This window comes from Oratosquilla oratoria, chromosome 21 (genome assembly GCF_046742065.1).
Source record: "Oratosquilla oratoria isolate Oo_2021 chromosome 21, ASM4674206v1, whole genome shotgun sequence".
In the NCBI taxonomy this organism is placed as follows: domain Eukaryota; kingdom Metazoa; phylum Arthropoda; class Malacostraca; order Stomatopoda; family Squillidae; genus Oratosquilla; species Oratosquilla oratoria.
In genome coordinates, this window is record NC_134797.1 from 50,363,114 (window position 1) to 50,363,649 (window position 536).

Consider the following 536-nt stretch of genomic DNA (forward strand, 5'->3'; position numbering starts at 1 on the left):
AGGGGGGAGGGGGGAGGGGAGGGTAGGCAGGTACGGGGGCGTGAACGACCTGCGGGGAGGTGGAGGGCAGGGGAAGGGATTGGGAAATGTCGGGTCAAGATCAGGTAGCGTCTGCCTCGTCTGCCTTCTTTCATTTTTCTTCTGTTTCTTTTTCTTCCTTTTTCTCTTGTCCTCGTCAAAGAGCTGTCGTCTACAGAACAGGGGTTTATCTGCTTCAAACGGCTGACGTAGTTTTGGTTAACATGCATGCCAGGTAAATATTCTGTTTGTCTTTGTTGCTAATATGTGTGGTGTGTCAAGTTTTTCTTCGTCATATCGTTGTTGTTTGTATGTGATGTCGATTAATCAATCAATCAGCCATCCTGAGTCCACTGCTGATGGATTTGATGTATAACATTTGTAAACATCTAGGCGAATTGAATATTGTAACACATTCGTAAAATGAACTGGAAAACCCAGATTCGGAGGAAAGAAAAAATGTCGATAGATGATCCAGTCATTACGTCCACGATCTGTGGTCCTTTTCAGGCAAGAGG